At 33.5% G+C, this 22455-nt stretch overlaps 1 protein-coding gene across 2 annotated transcripts in view; it reads right to left on the reverse strand.

Annotated features, from left to right (window-relative positions):
* LOC6045490 (dipeptidase 1) overlaps window positions 1–22455 on the reverse strand; it is a 416070-nt gene that overhangs the window by 164664 nt on the left and 228951 nt on the right. Inside the window, exon 4 of one of the 2 annotated variants that reach the window (XM_038259116.1) lies at window positions 21765–21797. The exons of the other annotated variant lie outside the window; for it this stretch is intronic. The gene's annotated coding sequence lies outside the window, so the exon portion shown is untranslated. The remainder of the gene's footprint in view (window positions 1–21764; window positions 21798–22455) is intronic. 2 annotated transcript variants of the gene reach the window in all.

Here is a 22455-nt window from a genome sequence, read left to right on the forward strand (position 1 = left end):
GGTATGTAAATATTCGAACAGCTGTAACTTTTGAGTGAATTTTCTGATCAATTTGGTGTCTTCGGCAAAGTTGTAGGTATTGTTGAGGACTATTGAAAAAAAAAATAGGTACACGGAAAAAAATGCAGATTTTATTATCAACTTTTTTTTTTACTAAAACTCAATTTTCCAAAATACATATTTTTTATATTTTCGAGATTTTTTTATATGTTTTAGGGGTCAAAAATCCGCAACTTTTGAGCCATAGAGAAACATGGTCAAAAAATCTGCCGCCGAGTTATGAATTTTTGAAAAAATAGTGATTTTTGGAAAAAAAGTCGAAGTTGTATGCAAAAACAAGTTTGACATGATTTTTTAATGCAAAATTGAACTTGCAATCAAAAGTACTTTACAGATTTTTTGATAAAGGGCTCCGTTTTCAAGATATAGCCACCGAAAGTTTGATTTTAGTGAAATATTTGCAGTTTTTCAATTTTTTAAAATAGTGACCATGAGTGACCATTTCTAAAAATATTTTTTTTTGAAAAGTTCAGAAAATTTGCTATACAATTGTCTAGAGACATTGAAGATTGGACCTCGGGTTGCTGAGATAGAGCCGCTTTAAGAAAAATAAACACGAAAATTGAAGTTTTCTAAATCTCACCAAAATGACCCACCATTTTCTAATGACCATATCTCAGCAACTAATGGTCCGATTTTCAATGTTAATACATGAAACATTCGTGAAATTTTCCGATCTTTTCGAAAAAAAAAATATAGAAAACTTTTAAATCAAGACTCACATTTTAAGAGGGCCAAACATTGAATATGACGCCCATTTAAAATACTAGTCTTGATTTAAAAATTTTTAAAATATTTTTTTCGAAGAGATCGGAAAATTTCACGAAAGTTTCATGTATTACCATTGAAAATCGGACCATTAATTGCTGAGATATCGTCATTATAAAATGGTGGGCTGTTTGGGTGAGACTTAGAAAACTTCAATTTTCGTGTTTCTTTTAGTTAAAGCGGCTCTATCTCAGCAACCCGAGATCCAATCTGCAATGTCTCTTAGACAATTTTATAGCAAATTTTCTGAACTTTTCAAAAAAAATATTTTTAGAAATGGTCACTCATGGTCACTATTTTTAAAAATTGAAAAACTGCAAATATTTCGCTAAAATCAAACTTTCAGTGGCTATATCTTGAAAACGGAGCCCTTTATCAAAAAATCTGTAGAGTACTTTTCGATTGCAAATTCAATTTTGCATTAAAAAGTAATGTTAAACAGCATAAAACTTCGATTTTTTTTTTCCAAAAATCACTTTTTTTCAAAAATTCATAACTCGGCGGCAGATTTTTTGCTCAAAAGTTGCGGATTTTTGTCCCCTAAAACATATCAAAAAAATCTCGAAAATCAAAAAATAAGTATTTTGGGAAATTGAGTTTCAGTGAAAAAAAAGTTGATAAAAAAATCTCCAATTTTTTTTCCGTGTACCTATTTTTTCTCAAAAGTCCTCAACAATACCTAAAACTTTGCCGAAGACACCAAATTGATCAGAAAATTCACTCAAAAGTTACAGCTGTTTGAATATTTACAAACCATTTTTGTATGGACAGCTGCCAAAATTGTATGGAGACTTGTATGAGTGAACCAATGACACTAAATAGCATATTTGGTCATAGGGAAGGCCCCCACAAAGTTTGAGCCAAATCAAAAAATAAAAATAAAATCCATTTCCGATTTTGGTAGAGAATTGCTCATATAACAAAAATTTGTTGAAAAATGGATTTATGGCGATTATTCAGACTAAAGCTCGTCTAAAGGCGGGGTTTGGTTGTAGAGGTTAAAAAAAAATAAAATAATAATAATGGCAAATATTTATATTTTCGTGAAAATAGATAAATTAATCAAAAAATTGTTTGTTAACTATTCAAGATTAATAAAGAAGCGATTATTTTAAATCAAAAAATAAAAAATTTTGTTTTTTTTTTATTTTTGAATTTCATATCAAAAATGCATGCAAAACTTTTCATAATAATCTAATAATAACCTAATAATATTTTCATGAAAGATGCTAAAAAAAACTGAAAAAAAGTTTGAATTAAAAAAACCATTTTTGCTTCTGAGAGAAAACAAAATATATTTCCAACTTATTTTGACCCAAATTTAAAACAGATAAATTGAAAATATTATTAAAAAAGTTAGCAAAATCACTTAAACAAGAAAAATAATCAAACACTTATTTTTATTTAATACAAAAGTATGATCAATAATTGACTAAAATGGCATTTAGGCAAAAAAAGTTTGCGAATTTTCAAAATAAACCTCGCCATATTTAAATTTTCATACTTGTAAATCAATTATCACGAGAAAATGAAATAATAATCAGGTCCGAAAATGCAATTTTCATAGATTATTTTTCCTCTGATTTCGATAACATTTTAATTTTTATTTATGCCACTTAGGCAAATAAAAACATTTTCGAAGTTTATGTTTCCTTCAAAATCGGGAGGCAAAACCATTTGTTCAAACTTTTTTTTTATGGTGGATGAATTTTAATCAACTTCAAGTAATTTGAAATGCTTTTTCCCGAGCAGACGGAAATAACTTAGGAATAACATTTTTTGATATTTAAAAATACTAGGCCAATAACATTTTATGTTACTAATAACCAGATTTGTTATTCGTCGTTATGATTTTTTTTGTTATTGGATTGTTATTGTAATAACAGACGAATAACATTTTAAGTTATTCTTCGAACAAATCTTTGTTATTATTTTTTTGTTATTTTAACAACTAATCCGATCATCCCAATAACATTTGGAGATATTCATCCATAACAAGAAATGTTATTCCAAAGTTGTTTTGGATATCAACCAAAATCAGACTAATAACAAATTATGTAATTATTACATAAACTATTATTATACCCTTATGCAAAAATGGATTTTTTAAGAAAATTCCATAACAATTTCTGTTATTTTAACAGTATTTGTTATTGAAATGGCATGAATTTTGTTATTACCGTCTGCCCGGGGAGACTTTTATCTAAAATTGGACGCCCGATTTGATGACGTACTCAAAACATCGAAAAAAAAACACTAAAATAGTTTTAAAAACTCTGCTTTTTTCCGTTACTCAACTGTTACAACTCAAGACAAAGTTTCACGCAAATCAAAGAGGGGTCGAGGCAACTGCTTTGTTAGTTGGCGGAGAATGACCCATTTTGAAAGTAATGCTTGAAATAAGTTTTTTTCGCAAAAAATCATTAAATGAGATATTTCATTAATCAAAAGATGAAACTGAATAGTGCAAAATTGGCATCTTTTATTAAATTTAGTACATCTGAGAAGATATAATGATCTCGAAGATCTATTCTTAAAAATAATCAACAACACTCTTCCCGAGCAGACGGAAATAACTTGGGAATAACATTTTTTGATATTTGAAAATACTAGGCCAATAACATTTTTTGTTATTTATAACAAGATTTGTTATTCGACGTTATGATTTTTTTGTTATTGGATTGTTATTGTAATAACAGACTAATAATACTTTCAGTTTTTCTTCACACAAATCTTTGTTATTATTTTTTGTTATTTTAACAACTAATCCGATCATCATAATAACAGTTGAAGGTATTCGTCCATAACAAAAAACGTTATTCCAAAGTTGTTTTGGCTTTCAACCAATATTAGACCAATAACAAACTTTGTTATGATAACATAAATTGTTATTGAACTCTTATGCAAAAATGGATTTTGCAAGAATTTTCCACAACACTTTCTATTATTTTAACAGTATTTGTTATTGAAATGGCATGAATTTAGTTATTACCGTCTGTTCGGGTTAAAATAAACTCCGCGAAAATCTCCTAGTATAAATCTGCAGAACATAACCCACTCTAACGAGCCGTTTCGGGTGCATCACCGCGATTGACTTCAATCGAAGCTCCCCGGTTTACCAACGAAGCAGCACTCTAAAGCTACTCTAAATCCCCCTTTCAAAGCGTTCGCTCAAGTCTTTCGGCACTTTCGACAAATCTTCAAGAGGCACTTCTTCTTCTTCTTCTCCGTGCGCAATGAAACTTAATACACATCTATGAGGGAAAAGTTCAAACCGCATCCACTTGAGCTTTCATTCATAAGGAGCAGGCAAAGATGCTGAGAAATGCACTTTTCGTTTGGCTCGCTCGCCATATTTCTTTGAGCAAACAAGCACAGTTCCTTGTGCTAAACTATGTACGGAACTAAGTACGAGGTACCGTTTGCATAGACGAAAGACGAAGATCTTCCGCCATTAAATGTGTGTGTGTGTGTGTGTGTGTGTGTTTGCCTAGGTGCGTTCCAGAACAGACTCTCCATGTCGATAAGTGAAGTCTTCGTCGGTGTGTGTGAGCAGATAATAGCTTGGTAAGTGATGAAACATGATACACTGCACGAACCGTTTCCGGTTTGTGTGTCTTGCTGTTGATCACTAGGACATGGTTCTCTCCCGGACCCCCATTTGTACCATACGGTCCTGCCCTGAATAGAGAGCGTGTGTGTCCAAGCCTGAAAGCCATCCATCCGTTCCGGGTGTCATCCCATGTCGTCGCAAAGAGCTGATTGATGGCAAGAGGAAACCCAGCATCACTTGATGCATCCAAAGTGCAGCCAGCTGCAGCTTCAAGCTTTCAATGAGGGCCAGCCAGGGCAAGCAAATATTTGATTAGATGTGCTCGTATGCACTCTCGCTCTCTCTCTTCAGGTAAAGTCAACCGCTTGCGAGGCAGTTTCTGAAAAGGGTTAAACCCATTGAAGCAGCTCGGTTGAGGGTTTTCCGGAAGGGTTCGTCCGGAAACATCATCAACCATCCTGAAGAGAGAAAAGGCTATTATTTCCATTATTCAGCGAAATTCCATACACTTTGAGGGAAACACAATCCATCCCATGCATTAATCCAAAATGCTTCCCCCTTGTAATAGCATTTCCCCGAGGAATCAACCGAAAAGAAGACAATAAACGGTCTCACAATTAGGAGTCCAATTTCATGTTGGGTTAGGTTGGGTCGCTCCCACAAACCTAGAACAAAAGACGGTGAACGATGTTTGATGATGAAGAATTTGGTTGAGTAGTCCTGATTCAATTTGGGAAAATTTAGGTCAAACTGGAGGTCGGTTCGTTACGGTTCGTGGAAAAGTATCACATTGCGTACGTTTTTTGTTGCAATTAGGCGCGTGGGAAAAGGGGCACGTGACTCCTGCGCCATCCGTTAAATTGACAACTGAGCGACATCTATCAATACAAAATCTTTGAAATATTTGATAATTTCAGTATTCCCGGGCAGACGGTAATAACAAAATTCATACCATTTCAATAAAAAATACTGTTAAAATAACAAAAAATGTTATGGATTCTTCTTGAAAAATCCATTTTTGCATAAGGGTTTAATAATAGTTTATGTTATCATCACAACATTTGTTATTGGTCTGATATTGGTAGACAGCCAAAACAACTTTGCAATAACATTTTTTATTATGGAAAAATACCTCCAACTGTTATTGGGATGATCGGATTAGTTGTTAAAATAACAAAAAAATAACAAAGATCACGAATGAAGATTTCACTTGAATAGAATAGTCGCTCAAAACGACCCTCCAAACATGAAAGGTGTGCCTTAAAGATCTTTCAATGAATTGCACTAAGAATGTTTCAGCATTGAAATTGTAATGCTTTCCAAATCAAATGAACTCCGATAAAGCTTAAATTTTTGCATGCGAATTAAAACATAAACATAAAACAGTCCATGAATTTTTAATTTGTATTCTTTTCATTTTAATAAAATTTTATATGTGCATTCCCAATGTTGAAGCATTTTGAAAAGAATTTTTTCTGATCAATTTAATACCTTCGACAAAATCGTTGGTTATTAGGACTTTTAACAAAACTAAGTGAAATGAAAAAAACTGATTTTTTCATTAAGTTTTTAGCACTAAACGTTGAATTCTTAAATTACATATTTAATGTTTTCGAAATCTTGTGATATGTGTTAGGGCTATGAAAAACGAATCTTTTGCGCTAGATTTTAAGAAGGTGCTAAATCTTGTACCGTAAACTGGAGTTGCATCACCGTTTGTCATGGGGCGTCGTAATTTTCAGCTAGCCCTCATAGCATACTAGGAACAATGCGTACATTTGAAGGGTAAATCGTTGATTCTGGAGACACCGGACGTCGATCCAATGCGCACCTTGGCGACAGAATGGACAACCCTAATTCCTTCTGGAATTTGTTCATTGGACCATCCCCTACCCACCTGTCTTTATTCCGAGTGAATGCATGTTGTCCCCAGACCTGTAGGAACGATTGAACGAAAAGCATAAAAATCCCATAGTAATTTACATGTAAACTTTGAACCGCTGGGGACAGGCCAATTCTCAACCAAATGGGCTGATATTTGGCATGAGAGTCCCTATGGGTATCCTCTACTAGGGGAACCTCGGTTTGCCTGATTCTGAGAACTTTTTTGTTTGGATGAAACACCCTAATCATCATAACTCAAAAAAAAAAAAAAAACAATATGGTTTTGTAGTCAGAAATATTTAATTGATTTTTGACTGCATCCTTTTGCGAATATTTATGTACCCTTTAAACTCAAATCTGACCAAATTCAATCTAGTTCTTTCTGAAACAAGTACACACACAGTCATCTTATACCTCCCCTTATCCTGTGGATTTTTGTTTTTAATTCAATTCTAAGTTTTTTTTCATATATTTTCATGGAGGCGCATGACCATTCATAAAGCTTCGTTTTAGGTGAAGATGCAAGACGTATTCCGCGCCTACTTTTAAATATATAAAAAAAAATTCAAATAAATCCAAAATTCCGAGGTAAAATATTTTCAAGGTCACGGATATTTGAAAAGGACTCCTTAAGCGTTCTTACCACGAAGATCTTTTTAGATACATTGATTTGTAATAAAAAACTTCTTCAGCCTTGGCGTGATGTCCATGTGCGTCTTAAAAATTTTAATGAAGCTTTAAAAAATAGTTTCGTTTAAAATTGTTATTAAAACATACAAGGTAACTATGATAGTCACTGTGCTTCTTATAAATGTCAACTTAAAAGTGAGCAAATTGAATTTTCCCGAGCAGACGGAAATAACTTGGGAATAACATTTTTTGATATTTGAAAATACTAGGCCAATAACATTTTACGTTATTTATAACAAGATTTGTTATTCGTCGTTATGATTTTTTTGTTATTGGAATGTTATTGTAATAACAGACTAATAACATTTTTAGTTATTCTTCGAACAAATCTTTGTTATTCATTTTTGTTATTTTAACAACTAATCCGATCATCCCAATAACAGTTGGAGTTATTCTTCCATAACAAAAAATGTTATTCCAAAGTTGTTTTGGCTTTCAACCAATATCAGACCAATAACAAATTTTGTTATGATAACATTAACCGTTATTAAACCATTATGCAGAAATGGATTTTTCAGGAAGATTCCATAACACTTTTTGTTATTTTAACAGAATTTGTTATTGAAATGGCATGAATTTTGTTATTACCGTCTGCCCGGGTTATGTTAAATCAATTATTAAGGCCAGCTTTCTTTTTATGGTCATTAAAAAAATAACAATTATAATGTTAGTTTTTAATCAATTGAATGAAAATTTGAGGTTAAATAAATAAATCCAAATTAACTTACCAAATTGTTCTTCTGAAAATGCCTTGAAAACTGGCGTTTTTTTTTATTTCTGTTTCAATAACGTCTAAAACTTTTTAAACTAGGAACTTTTTTCCGGGTTTTTCAACTTAAAGAGTTTTTAAATAATCCTATTTATCAATGTTTTCGAAATAATAGTTAACTAACTTTTGAAATATTTAAAAATATGTGGAGTCGGAGTCGGAGTTGGAGCCAACCATTTTTTGAAAGCTGGAGTAGGAGTCGGAGTCGGCTAGAGTTGGTGGGCCGGAGTTGGAGTCGGAGTCGGAGTTGGTTGGATCTGAAAGCCAGAGCCGGAGTCGGAGTCGGAGTCGGAGTCGGAGTCGGAATCGGAGTCGGAGTCGGCTAATCCCAGAAAGTCGGAGTTGGAGTCGGAGTCGGAGTCGCTTGAAATATGACCTGACTCCACAGCCCTGACAAAAAGACTCACGAAAATTACAGGATGGAGCAACTCACCTAAAAAAAAAAAATCATTTATTAAACCGTTTTTTTTTTCAAAAGTGCTCTAAACATCAAAATTTGCAAAAACCGATAAAGGGAATTGATTCTCCAGACAGTTTTATATAAATGTCTCCATATTGACCCTTGTCCTAAGTCCAATCCTTGTGAAGTTACAGCGGTTTAAAAAATAAAAATGCTGAAAAATTGTTTTTTTTATGCTTTTTTGGCAAATTATATATGACAGACTTGTTTTTTCAGTCTCGAAATTATTTTCACCAAAAAGCTCGTCCAGTTTCCCATAAGTTTGTCTTTGACCACTTTTTGATACGAAGCAACGGCTTCGAGATACAGCTCAAATATTGCATTGTATTGAAATACAAAAATATTTAAAACACTTACGCCCTTCTCAATTGTCACTATCGAGTGAAACTTGCTCCATTCACACAAAAATGGTTTATATAAGCGTAGGATAACATTTCTACAAAGTTTCATTGAAATCGGAGAGGGTCGAGAAAAAAGTACCTGAAAAAATAAAAACTTTTTCCAAATTTTTGAACCGAGATTAATTTTTCAAAAGAACCAAAAATACTGTTTGACATTCTCAAATGTTGGGCTTTATTTTGATAGGTTGGTCTTCTACACAGAAAAAAAAATCATGGTAATATTACATCTGGGAAGGGGTACATCTTTTATGTCAGAAAAAAGGTGTAATTTTACCTCTGGAAATGTGTAATTTTACCACTTTTCTGGTGTAATGTCACTTTTTCAGTCTAAATTGAGGTAAAATTACATCATAAAAGGGGTAATATTCAACCTTCCAAAATTACAGCTTCCAAATTTACATTATTTTTTTCTGTGTATGTAAAAATACAAGTTTCCATACAAACTTTGAAGCTACCCGGGCAGACGGTAATAACAAAATTCATGCCATTTCAATAACAAATTCTGTTAAAATAACAAAAAGTGTTATGGAATCTTCCTGAAAAATCCATTTCTGCATAATGGTTTAATAACGGTTTATGTTATTATAACAAAATTTGTTATTGGTCTGATATTGGTTGAAAGCCAAAACAACTTTGGAATAACATTTTTTGTTATGGAAGAATAACTCCAACTGTTATTGGGGTGATCAGATTAGTTGTTAAAATAACAAAGAATAATAACAAAGATTTGTTCGAAGAATAACTTAAAATGTTATTAGTCTGTTATTACAACAACAATCCAATAACAAAAAAAATCATAACGACGAATAACAAATCTTGTTATAAATAACGTAAAATGTTATTGGCCTAGTATTTTCAAATATCAAAAAATGTTATTCCCAAGTTATTTCCGTCTGCTCGGGTAACTATATTAATGTTCTATTAGACGTTGGAGAATCCGTGTCATAAGATGGAAGTTTTTCTATCGCTCTGGTATCTTGGGAAAAGTTCTAGGTTACGATAGGAACTTTTTTGAAAAGAATGGATACACGGAAAATTACAGTGTTTGTTTCAAAAATCTTATTTTGACAAATTTTTCACTTTTTTATGTGTTTAAGAGAAATTTATTTATTATGGCCAAAATATTTAATTAATGTTCAAAAAAAATTACGGAAATTTAAACTAAAATTTGCAATCGAAAAGCACATTTTTAAAATTTTAAATTTTTGTGAAAAATATTTTTTCAAATTTTAAAAGTAGAGTTCAAGTTCTTAGAAAAAAGTCAAGAGTCTAAAAAATTATCTACAATTCTCTATATTGAACATTGTTGATCCGATCTTGATGTTGGGATATTGCCTAGCAAAGGATGATAATCTTTCTGGATTTTGCTCACTTTTGGCCCATTTGAAATGGTACTCGTTATTTTCAAACTCAGAAATTATTATTTTTTGAACACCATCATTGAAATCACGGTAAACCTAAACTCTATCAAAATATTACACCAATACTTTTTGGGTTTACTTTTGCAGATGGAATTTGTCATCGAATCAAACTATTTGGAAATACATTTTTCTACCATCCTTACTTGGCTTTATTATCCTTATCACCAAACAAATTAAAAAAACTGCGATTTTTTTTAAGCTTTAAAAAAAACAGAGTTGTAAAACCTTTAAAATTTAGTATAAATCTTGGTGCTTTATTTTAAATATTCTTGAAAACCCAATTTGAAAAGCAAGGAGCTTATTTCAAGTCAAATTTCCTCTTTTTCATATAAAAATAGATCATAATTATCTTGCATCTTTGCTATTTTATTTTTAATTTCACTTGAATTGACTTGAATTTTAAATTTCTGAAGCATTACAAAAACAAAATCTCACCACATTTCTCCAAACTTATTTGAATTGAGTGCTTCAATATAGATAGTTTTTAATTTCCGGCAATAAAAATCGTTCATCCACAGCAAAACAAACACTTCCCGGAAAGTTGACTTGACCTCACCTAGCACAACATGACTGGCAGGGAAGAGAGAGCACGAGCTCTATGATGCACTATAAAACCTTCCGGCACGATGGTGTACGATGACTGGCGAGCGTTAAATGAATTTATGTACTTTTAATTGGCCTCATGTTTGTGGCGTGGCAGTATAGACTTGCAGCCAGAGCAGCTTCCGGGCATCAGAGGAGCACAAATAACGATAAGCCAACTGGTCAAGTGTGGCGCGAAATGGAGCTTTTTCTGAATGTTGCCGCTGGGGTCCTTAACTATGGATCTAGATCGAGGTAAATGATAAAAAAAATCCACTTGAAAAAGAAATAGTTTCGTTTTAATGTGAATTTCATATGTTGTGAGCCTCTCAATAAGAGTGTACTTTCATAAATATGAATATTTCTCATCGTGTCGTAATTTTTCCAGGATATGTTTTCCACCATCCTACAATTTATTGCAATGGATAGCAAACTATCTTGTGGAATAAACATGCACACATAAACAGAAGAAAAACCTCGGATAGTTATAAAAGCTGACATCATGAAAAACGTGTAACTAACGATGTGAATGTTTTCCTATTGCATGACACTGATAGTGAATTATATATAAAAAAAATTATAACTTTTAAATTCTTCACAAATTAAAATTTCGTCACATTATCAAAAGCAAGGTAAAAAGGGAAACCTTAAATTTTTTACAGTGAATATTTTTTCTAAGTGTCCATACTTTCGTTCCTGAACCTCCACAAACCTGGTGTGCAACAAAAAACCAAGAGTCATCTCACTTGTGGCGGTTGCCATTTTCCGCAAATAGCGCAAACCCAAGAGAGAGATACACGAATGCAAAGAAAAACCAACCCGCCAATGAAATACGTGATTACTTTTATTTCACTTAGACGTGCCACACCGGAAGTTGTTTTGCGCGCGCTGTGTTTGTGTGTGGCGGAATTTGCTCTGGGCAAACATCAAGTCTCGCGTGGAAAGAAAAACTCATTTGGAAAACACTCCGCAGTCGTCAGTCACCGTTTCGTTGAGGGCGTCGCCGTCACATACGCCTCAGTGCCAGCAATTGACGGAACGATTTGGCCCTAGATCGATATTCAATTTCCGATCAAAAGCTTTTAATGAGCTTCCTGGCTGCTGGGGGTGGTGTGAAACTGCTGGCTGCAGGAAATTGTCGAGCGCAATGACAGCGAACAGTGGCGAAATTTGGTATTCTGAAGTTGTGGAGCTAAATGAGAGGCGTCAATAAGGTGTTAATTGTAAAAATGAAATCTGGTTGAGTGAAAAGTTTTAGTAAGCAAACTGATGCTCTAAAATATTGAGTTTACTAAAGTAAGACTGTCTACGTGAGGCACGTTAATCATTTCATCATTTACCCCAATTGCATTTTTTTATATGATAGGCCTTCTACTCTGGTTGAGGTTTTAACCTCAACAAAAAAAAAAAAAACTAATGTGATTAACAGAGAAATAGTAGTTTATGCAACAAGTTGCAAAAAGAGGATTTTTTCAGCACGAGTCGTACATTTATCCAACGAGGTTCACCGAGTTGGATAAATACGAAGAGTGCTGAAAAAATCAAGTTTTGCAACGAGTTCCATACAACATTTTTTGCAATTCCAGAAAACACACAATAAGTGAAATTTTAAGTCAAATTTTCATGTATTTTGTCAATAAATTGTTTCAATCAAAAAAATGTTGAAAAGTGTTACTTTTCGAAACCAGTGCCGAAAAGTTCAACTTTTCAGCACCCATTTCAGTGCTGAAAAGTAGAACTTTTCAGCATTTATTTTGAAAAGTGTTGCTATTCGATTCTGTTATTTTTGGTACAGAAAAGTAGGCTATTTCGTCGTTCAAGAATGACAGGAAAATTGAGTAGTTTCACGACGGAATTGCAAAAAAGCATTTTATAATGCTTTTTTCTCACACAAAAAATATGCTGATTTTTTTAATGATATTTATATTGTTATTTGTTTGGTACTCTCAAAACTTAAAACTTTATTCAAAATTCATATCTCTAATACCTGATTTAGCATCATTTTAAGCTCTAGCACAAAAAATGCAGCCCAGGCCAAAATAAAACCTACAAACATAAAAAAATATATTAAATATAAATATGAGCAACTCTCTACGAAATCGACCGATTTCGACCATTTTTATTTTTTTGGTTTTTTTATTTGACTTAAACTTTGTGGGGCCTTCCCTATGACCAAATAAACTATTTTGCGTGATTGGTTCATCCGTACAAATCTCCATACAATTTTGGCTGCTGTCCATACAAAAATGGTATGTAAATATTCAAACAGCTGTAACTTTTGAGTGAATTTTCTGATCAATGTGGTGTCTTCGGCAAAGTTATAGGTATTGTTGAGGACTTTTGAGAAAAAAATAGGTACACGGAAACAAAAAATTGCAGAATTTTTTATCAACTTTTTTTCACTAAAACCCAATTTCCCCGGTTTTTTTTTTGATTTTCAAGATTTTTTGGTATTTTTTAGGGGACAAAAATCCGCAACTTTTGAGCCATAGAGAAACATGGTCAAAAATTCTGCCGCCGAGTTATGATTTTTTTTTTTTAAAAAGAAACAGTTATTTTTGGAAAAAATCGAAGTTTCATGCAAAAACAAGTTTGGCATTATTTTTTCATGCGAAATTAAATTTGCACTCGAAAAGTACTTTTCAGATTTTTTGATAAAGGGCTCCGTTTTCAAGATATAGCCACCGAAAGTTTGATGTTAGCGAAATATTTGCAGTTTTTCAATTTAAAAAAAAAGTGACTATAAGTGACAATTTCAAAAAAAAAAAAAATTTGAGAAGTTCAAAAAATTTGCTATAAAATTGTCTAAGAGACATTGAAGATTGGACCTTGGGTTGCTGAGATAGAGCCGCTTTAAGAAAAAGAAACACGAAAATTGAAGTTTTCTAAATCTCACCAAAATAACCCACCATTTTCTAATGACGATATCTCAGCAACTAATGGTCCGATTATCAATGTTAATACATGAAACATTCGTGAAATTTTCCGATCTTTTCGAAAAAAATATTTTGAAATTTTTTAAATCAAGACTAATATTATAAAAGGGCCAAACATTGAATATTACGCCCATTTAAAATGCTAGTATTGATTTAAAAAATCTCAAAATATTTTTTCGAAAAGATCGGAAAATTTCACGAATTTATGTTTTAAAATTGAAAATCGGACCATTATTTGCTGAGATATGGTCATTAGAAAATGGTGGGTTGTTTTGGTGAGATTAGGAAAACTTCAATTTTCGTGTTTCTTTTTCTTAAAGCGGCTCTATTTCAGCAACCCGAGGTCCAATCTTCAATGTCTCTTAGACTATTTTATAGCAAATTTTCTGAACTTTTCAAAAAATTTTTTTTTAAAAATGGTCACTCATGGTCACTATTTTTAAAATTGAAAACGGAGCCTGTATAGTACTTTTCGATTGCAATTAAATTTTGCATAAAAAAAATGTCAAACTTGTTTTTGCATGAAACTTCGATTTTTTCCAAAAATCACTACAGCCATGCCTCGGTTTTGCACGCCTCGGTTTTGCACTGCCCCGGTTTTGCACCGTTCAGCTGCCTCGGTTAAGCATGGCCCAGTGCTTAACTGAAGCACAGAGCTTATGGGATTTTGGCTATATGGGAGACATTGGCTATAATTCTATGAATAATCATGCAAACATCAAAAAATTATAGTGTTTTGGATTCGAGATGATGTCAGCTATCCATTAAAATTTTTACTTCATGAAAATTTTCACAAAAATACGTATTTTTCCTATATTTTGAAAATGCAATTTTTTTTTCTCTAAAGAAACCAAAAATATATTGTTATTGCAATATTTGTACCAAATGATCAGGTTTTTTTCATACATTTTGGATGTAACAATAACATTTTTAGAAAATACTCAAAAATTTCACAAAACTACGTATTTTCGAAAAAAATACTCAAAATTTTAATTTTTAAAATATGGGTATCAAACGATCGTGATTTTTTCATACATTTCGAATGTAATAACAATATTTTATGAAAATACTCCAAATTTTCACAAAACTACGGAATTTCGAAAAAAAATACTCAAAATTTCAATTTTTAAAATATGGGTATCAAACGATCGGGATTTTTTCATACATTTCGAATGTAATAACAACAATTTTAGAAAATACTCAAAATTTTCACAAAACTACGACTTTTTGAAAAAAAAGTACTCAAAATTTCCGTTTTTACAATGTGGGCATCAAACGATCGGGATTTAGCCATACATTTCGAGTGTAATAACAACATTTTTTGAAAATACTAAGAATTTTCACAAAACTACGTATTTTCGAAAAAAAAACACTCAAAATTTCCGTTTTTACAATGTGGGTATCAAACGATCGGGATTTTTCCAGACATTTCGAATGTAATAACAATATTTAATGAAAATACTTCAAATTTTCACAAAACTACGGAATTTCGAAAAAAAATACTCAAAATTTCAATTTTTTAAATATGGGTATCAAACGATCGGGATTTTTTCATTCATTTCGAATGTAATAACAACATTTTTAGAAAATACTCAAAATTTTCACAAAACTACGATTATTTTAAAAAAGTTCTCAAAATTTCCGTTTTTTCAATATGACCTTTTAAATTAAATTGAAGCATAGTCTCAATCTTCCTGCTCAGCGGATTTCGCCAGAAGGAGAAGACGATGATCACGCTACCAAATGAACAAAAAGCGATCTAAATATACTGTTGTCAGGCTGGAATAGGTGGTTGCGGGTTCAACTCCCGTCGTCCCTTAGAAAAATCGGACACATGACGATACAAAGTAACAATTAATGACAAAATCTCAACCATTTAATACTCATATTGTAAAAAACTGTAAAAATTTGGGGTATATTTTTCGAAAAAAACGTAGTTTTGTGAAAATTTGGGTATTTCCACAAATTTGTGTTATAACTTTTGAAATGTATAAAAAAATCCCGAACATTAGATACCTCTTGTGGAAAACAGAAATTTTGAGTATTTTTTTTCAAAAATACGTAGTTTTTTGAAAACTTTGATTATTTTCATTTTTAAAATAACTTTCTAAATGTATGAAAAAATCCAGATCGTTTGAACGCACATTGTAAAAACGGAAATTTTGAGTACTTTTTTCAAAAATTCGTAGTTTTGTGAAAATTTTTAGTATTTCTAAAAATGTTGTTATTAAATTTTAAATTGATGAAGAAATCCCAATCGTTTGATACCCATATTGTGAAAACGGAAATTTTGAGTATTTTTTCAAAAATACGTAGTTTTGTGAAAATTTTAAGTATTTTCTAAAAATGTTGTTATTACATTCGAAATGTATGAAAAAATCCCTATCATTTGATACCCATATTGTGAAAATTGAAATTATGAGTAATTTTTCGAAAATACGTAGTTTTGTGAAAATTTTGAGTATTTTCTAAACATTTTGTTATGACATTCGAAATGTATGAAAAAAACCCGATCATTTGATGCCCACATTGTAAAACGGAAATTTTGAGTACTTTTTTTTAATTCGTAGTTTTTTGTTTTTATTATATTTGTAATGTATGAAAAAAATCCCGATCGTTTGATACCCATATTGTAAAAATTGAAATTTTGAGTATTTTTTCGAAAATACGTAGTTTTGTGAAAATGTTGAGTATTTTCTAAAAATGTTGTTATTACATTCGAAATGTATGAAAAAAACCCGATCGTTTATACAAACAAAATCCATTTCCGGTTTTTGTAGAGAATTGCTTTTATGTTTTTTCTCAAATATTATCCAATGTGATAACTTTTTTTCGTGCTTTGAATTCAGATTGAAATGTCATATACATATATAGTTTTTTTTTTCGAAAATTCAAATGTTCATCCAAAAAGGAGAATGGGCAAATTTGTATGGGAGCTGGTCCAAGGATGTACACGAACGGGACCAACTTTTTTCGAAAGATCTCGCCGAGACATGAAAAAAAGTCTTCCGGACCAACTCTCTAAACCCCGGGGTTCAAAAGTTACATGTTGTTGAATTTTGAGCATTTTGGGTAAAAATGTACAAAAAAACGTATTTTTGCTAATTCTAAAATCATTTATAAAATCTCCATTTTATTATGGATTTTGTTCATCTTGACTTCATTCGACGCATATCAGCAATAACTATGAGTTCTGATATGTCTTAGCATGATTGAAACATGATTTCTCTTGTTTTTATCCGTTTGAACCGTTTGTGCAAGAGGCATCCCATAGAAAAAAGTCGAAACTTCAAGGTATTGAAACCGGATCCGACCCAGACTGCTTCAGTGAGTATGGAAGGCTTCAGTGCAATGTTGTAATAACTTATTGGGATGGTCTGAGTCATCCGAGAACTCCTTGGAGTTAAGACCGGCGAGTCTACCGCCGTAACAAGCAAGATGTCGGCGGTTTTTTGACCACTGATCATACCCGCATGGCTTCAGTGAGTATGGTAGACTACTATGCTGATGTGTTGGAGTGTCCTGGGTTCTCCTAGGACTCCCTGGAGTTAAGATCTGTGGGTCTACTACCGTAACAATCCAAATGTCGACCGGTTTTGACAACGGAACATACCCGCATAGCTTCAGTGGGTGTGGTAGACTACTTTGCTAATATGTTAGGATGTCCTGGGTCATCCAAGGACTCCCTGGAGTTATGATCTGTGGAGCTACAGCCGTAACAAGCAAGAGGTCGACGGTTTTTGACCCCGGAACATACCCGCATAGCTGCAGTCAGTATGGTAGACTGCTTTGTTAATGTGTTAAGATGTCTTTGGTCATCCTAGGACTCCCTGGAGTTAAGATATTTGGGCGCATCATAACCGCAAAGTTTCAGTGAGTATGGCAGACTGTATTGCTGTTATGTTGGGATGTTCTGGACCAGTCCAGGGAGTCCTTGTAACAGCCGTAGACCTACAGATCATAACTCCAGGGAGTCCTAGGATGACCAAAGACATCCCAACACATTAACAAAGCAGTCTACCATACTGACTGAAGCTATGCGGGTATGTTCCGGGGTCAAAACCGTCGACCTCTTGCTTTTAAGGCTGTAGCTCCACAGATCATAACTCCAGGGAGTCCTTGGATGACCCAGGACATCCTAACATATTAGCAAAGTAGTCTACCACACCCACTGAAGCTATGCGGGCATGATCAGTGGTCAAAAACCGCCGACATCTTGTTTGTTACGGCGGTAGACTCACCGGTCTTAACTCCAAGGAGTTCTTGGATGACTCAGACCATCCCAATAAATGTTGTAACAACACATTGCACTGAAGCCTTTCATACTCAATGAAGCAGTTTGGGTCGGATCCGTTTTCAAAACCTTGAAGTTTCGACTTGTTTCTATGGAATGCGTCTTGCACAAACGGTTCAAACTGATAAAGACAAGTGAAATCATGTTTCAATCATGCTAAGATATATCAGAATTCATAGTTTTTGCTGATACGCGTCGAATGAAGTCAAGAAAATCGAAATCCATAATGAAACAGAGATTTTATGAATGATTTTAGAAATAGCAAAAATCCGATTTTTTGTATATTTTTACTCAAAATGCTCAAACTTCAACAGCATGTAACTTTTGAACCCCGGGGTTTAGAGAGTTGGTCCAGAAGACTTTTTTTCATGTCTCGGCGAGATCTTTCGAAAAAAGCTGGTCCCGTTCGTGTACATCCTTGGACCACATTCGCCCATTCTCCTTTGACAATTGAGTAACGGAAATGGGAGCGTTTTTAAAACTTTTTAATTGTTTTTTTTTTTCTCGATAAAAAATAGTTTTTTTCGGAATTTTGAGTACGTCATCAAATTTGGCGTCCAATTTTACATTAAAGTCCCTCTGACACCAAATTTCTATCTTTCTCCTCTTTTTTTGCATGTTCAAAAATAAAAGGCGTCGTAAAGCTCCTCCGTCATGAGATATCAAAAAACGGACCTCGGATTCGTGATCAGTGACAAAAGTTACCCCTTAGAACAAAGTTTAACGCCAATCGAAGAGGGGTCGGGGCAACTGTTGTGTGAGTTGGCGGGTTTATGATTATGCGTTAAATCTCACGTCACGTCAATCTTCATGGATGACGCCAAAGACATGTTCTCAGTTAGTCATAATCGTCACATATTTTAGGAAAAAAGAGTTAAACATTCTAAACAATTTGAAAAAAAGTAAAAAAAAGTTTAGACATATTTTAATAAAACGATCAACTAATCACTAGCTGATGTCACCACAGATCACAACCTTCTCGCTAACAACTTCAACGAGCTAACAAAATCACACACACACACACAGCTTCAAACACACTCGCTCGTCTGCCAACTACAGGCGCCCAAGACAGGAAGCCACACGTGACGATAACGATGATTTGATTTGTCTCATTATCGTTTTCCTGCGATGCTTCCACTTCCGGCAACTAAACAGCTTCCCCCGTAATACTCTCTCTCTCACACACATACACCCTCCTTCACCCTCGCCCTCTCTGTGTCTCTTTCTATCAACCCAAATTGACACAAGCTTGACATTCGAGCGCAAAGCTTCGCCGGTGGAAAAAGTTTTCCAACCTTGCTTCCTTATCGCAGGAGGCTGTGCTTGACTGGGGCGGGGGAGGTCACAAAAAAGTGCACCGAAAATGCTTCGCACATGAAGTTGTTGTCTGTGTGTGAGTGTGCCTGTGACACATTTCAACGCGCGTCTGACAAAACAGGTTGAGCGGCAACATATGAGTCCCTCTTCCCCTCCTGGCTTCGATACAGGTTTATTATTTCTGTCGTGAAATAGAACATCATCTCGGTGCCCGGATCGACATTTCCTCCGTTTTTCCGTTTCGGTGGAAAACTCCTCGACTGTATCCGGTTCTGTTCAGCATCAGTGACAATCTGTCTCTTTGTCTCACCGTGTGTGTGTGTGTTTGTCCTATTTCGGGGCGCGCAAAACCGGAGCCAAAAGTTTTTCCGCGCGCGTTGTCGATTGTTTGTTGTTCAGTGTTGAACAGTTGTCACACACACTACCCACACACATGTGCTGGCGTGTCGTGTCGTGGTGTGATGTTTTATTTCTGGAACTTCCGGAGCTAGTCGGCGACAATTTTATGGTGCTTCCGCCGCAACATGTTGCGCGCACTTGTTTCCAGCAGTTCCCAAATTTGCTGGCAGCATTTCGTCGAGTGATTGAATGAAGTGCATAAACATGAGTTCGGAGCGGTGTTCAGCGTTTGTAACTCACACTTGCGAACCTTGTTATTTGATCGGAAACAAGGAATGGAAATAGTTGTTTTAATGTAACTCGACTGTTCATTAGACTACTGAATCTATGTATTGATCACAGGGTAAAAAAGATCTATTTCTTTTTTCAAAATTGTTTTATATAATTATTTTTTAAATCAATATGACAAAATTGAGACCAAAAAGTGCCGCAATTGCGGCCTACATGGCAAAAACTAACTTTGTAAAATGTTTGTTATGGAAAAATCGTAAATCTAAGAGAAAAACTGCGTTTGGCCAAAAAGTTAATACCGTAGTCTTGTAGTCCATGGAATACCTTAACTTTTGACCTACAGGAGTATAGGTGATGGAGGCTGTTGAAAAATGATATTAAGGTTTTAAAAAAATCATTTTTTAACAGTATTTTGCAAAAGCTATGAGAAAAAGTCAAACCAATCCTGGATGCCTAGGGCGAATTTTGAAGGATTTCAAAAGACCACTTGAATGCATCTAAGAGAGTTAGAATAATTGAAATGCATCCAAACTTAAATCTAGGATTTTGAAGAAAATCTTTTTTTTTTTCAGCCAACATTAAAAAAATGCTGACATTTTATTTGATGATAACATTCTGCAAATTCTTTTCCACATTTTTTCCTTGGAACGGTTCTTTCGAAAGATTATAGTTTCAAAATGAACCGCGGCACTGTTTTGGTTCATTCGCTTTATTTAGTGGACCGGCTCTTTGAGCGGCTCGCTCTTTTTTTGCCCACCTCTACTCAAAACATTAGGCAGGGTTTTCAGATATTCCAATTCAAAGACACATCGTGTCTTTCGATAAACGATTCTGTAGAAATGACTTTGTCATCGTGAAAATTTATCACATTATTTGAAAAAATAATGCACAATTTCATCGACGCCGGGCTTTCTGATCAACGATGCTATAGGAAGGGCTTTACAAAACAGAAAGCAACTAATGTAATCTTAAGGGGTTACATACATGTAAATAGACAAAAAAAAGTCAGAGGTTGGGGTGAGCACACACTTAATTTTATTTAAAATCTGTTTTCAGGGCATTAAAATATACATTTTTATCTATAATCAAAACAAATTTGAAGAGATTTGGTTGTATCATTGCCGAGACACAGCTATATGAAGTTAGAAGTTTCAAAAAACGGGTGCCAAGATATCTCAACATTGCCTTGATCAAATTGGCTCAAAATGTTGGTGAAGACTCGTTAAACCGGTTCTGTGTGCATGACGAAGACCGATTTTTAAAAAACTTATTTAAAAAAAGATAATTATTATTGTGTTTTTCATATAAAAAACCGTCAGTTTTTGATTTTTGTATTTTTCAAAAAGCAAAATTTAAAAATCAGGCTTCGTCATGCACACGGGATATGTCTTGAGAGTCTTCACTCCAAATTTTAGCCCATTTGGTCCATCCCATCTCGAGATATCGTGGCACCCGTAAATTAACTCGGTGTTTCGAGAAAAACGTTCAGAAAGTTTGACAGTCCGCTCTGCGCACGGCAAAATATTGAGCTTAAATCGTCTCTTACTCAGTTTAATCATGTAATATCTTTATGAAACTTTTAGGAGTGATTGTAAATAATCTTTTTAGTGGATTCAATAAATTTTATGTAAATTTTGTGATTTTCTACATGTATGTAATCCCTTAATTAAAGCACAAAAAACACCAATAATTGAAAAAAATGACGCTCTAAACACGAATAATCCTGCCTTGCAACTTCTTGCGGAAATATTTGGAAACTATCTAATCAAACTTTTATTCACTAGCTTTTTTTAAGCATTCAGGCATTATCAAATACAAATGGTAAGCTTTTGCAATTGATTTTGACTGATTTGTGAGGAAGGCATCAATTACTGAGTTGTTAAAAGCAAGGTTTTTTTAAGTGAATCTGTGATAAACTGCGTGAGAAATTGAAGTATTTTGATATTTACTAGTTGTCGATGGTTTGTTCATGGTGAATCAAACTGCAATAATAACTTACTTTTTAAATTTTAACTGGAGTATGAAGACCAACCTGATAGAAAAGAAAGAATAGTACAAATTATTAATCATTTAAATTTACTGAATCTTTGTCAAACATGAAGAAGCTAAACATTCAATAGCTTTTTCATGATTGACAAAGATTATATCGCGATATCTTTAAATTTTATTACACTACACGAAAAAACAGTTCTCAAAGCCGTGAATGGGCGTTCATGAAATTCAGAACCTAGAACTAAATGTTCAAATTTCATATCAAGTTGTACTGATTTAGTTAGAAGTAATTTAACTAATATAAATATGTCATTGTGTCATTGATGAAAACTGAAGCCCTTGAGCAACTCTCTACGAAATCGGCAGATTTTGACAACTTTTATTTTTTATATTTTTTTATTTGGCTCAAACTTTGTGGAGGCCTTTCCTATGACCAAAGAAGCTAGTTTGCGTCATTGGTTCACCCATACAAGTCTCCATACAATTTTGGCTGCTGTCCATACAAAAATGGTATGTAAATATTCAAACAGCTGTAACTTTTGAGTTAATTTTCTGATCAATTTGGTGTCTTCGGCTAAGTTGTAGGTATTGTTGAGGACTTTTGAGAAAAAATTTGTACACGTAAAAAAATTGCAGAATTTTTAATTAACTCTTTTTTTACTGGAACTTAAATTTTTTTTATTTTCGAGAATTTTTTA

Source organism: Culex quinquefasciatus, chromosome 3 (genome assembly GCF_015732765.1).
Source record: "Culex quinquefasciatus strain JHB chromosome 3, VPISU_Cqui_1.0_pri_paternal, whole genome shotgun sequence".
In the NCBI taxonomy this organism is placed as follows: Eukaryota; Metazoa; Arthropoda; class Insecta; order Diptera; family Culicidae; genus Culex; species Culex quinquefasciatus.